Here is a 980-nt window from a genome sequence, read left to right as displayed (position 1 = left end):
CCAGCAGAGATAAAATGAAAACCTTGTTGGGGCATAGAAGAGTACTGCCTACTTTCAGCTGTTCTTTCAGAATGAACCAGAGCATATTCCACACTTCACAGCAGTGGTCATGGACCCCTCTGAGAATCTGATGAAAGTCCCCATCCCAGGAAAATGCACATAAACACACACAAAATGTTGCATGCAGTTTATTATATACAGGCGGATAAATTTATCTCATTTTTGTGCCTGGTTCATAGAGCTCCTGAGAACCCCTGTTGTAAAGCATAAAAAATCACATTGGCTTCTGATGTGTGTAGGCAGGTCTGCATCCATGTTTAGCTTGGGCATTTCTTTAATGCAAACTCATTTAACATAGAGACATATGCAAGCAGTATTTCTATTTTTTTAGAAAAACTTTGCTGAAGTGAACTTGTTTACCTCTCAGTGACTTCCCTCAATGCACATGCAAGAGCTAGAAACTCTCTGACCTGGAAAACACTTCTTTGAATTACACGCCAAAGAGAAAACTCTAAAGGCTCAGTGAAGAAAATTGCCTTTTATTTGTAAACCTCCTGCCAATAGTTGTGACAGCAGGTAATTTCCTATTGAAGTTAGCAGTACCCCGCATCTAAAAATCAGTAATCTAAAAACTATGAATTGGATACTCAAAAAGTTCATTTTGTCCCCACTCCCCTATCCGCATTCCCTCCCCTGGCCCCGAGGGTCCTCTGCTCCAACCTCCTACAGTGCAGGAATCTCAGCTCAAGCATCCCTGACAGATGGCTGTCCAATTTCTGCTTAAAAACCTCCAAGGAAGGAGAGTCCACAACCTCCCAAGGTATACCATTCCACTGTCAAACAGCTCCTACTGTCAGAAAGTTTTTCCTGATGGTGCTCGCTTCGGCAGCACATATACTAAAATTGGAACGATACAGAGAAGATTAGCATGGCCCTTGCGCAAGGATGACACGCAAATTCGTGAAGCATTCCATTTTTTT

General features: G+C 42.2%; 1 non-coding gene across 1 annotated transcript; it reads left to right on the top strand.

Moving 5' to 3' along the window:
* Positions 1 to 873: 873 nt before the first annotated feature.
* Positions 874 to 980, top strand: LOC114607942 (U6 spliceosomal RNA). Its single transcript, XR_003709262.1, has one exon. It is a non-coding gene; the product is annotated as a U6 spliceosomal RNA (small nuclear RNA).

The sequence above is a fragment of the Podarcis muralis genome, chromosome 12 (assembly GCF_964188315.1).
Source record: "Podarcis muralis chromosome 12, rPodMur119.hap1.1, whole genome shotgun sequence".
In the NCBI taxonomy this organism is placed as follows: Eukaryota; Metazoa; Chordata; class Lepidosauria; order Squamata; family Lacertidae; genus Podarcis; species Podarcis muralis.
The sequence above is the reverse complement of the archived record's forward strand: the minus strand, read 5'-3'. Positions and strand labels throughout refer to the sequence as shown.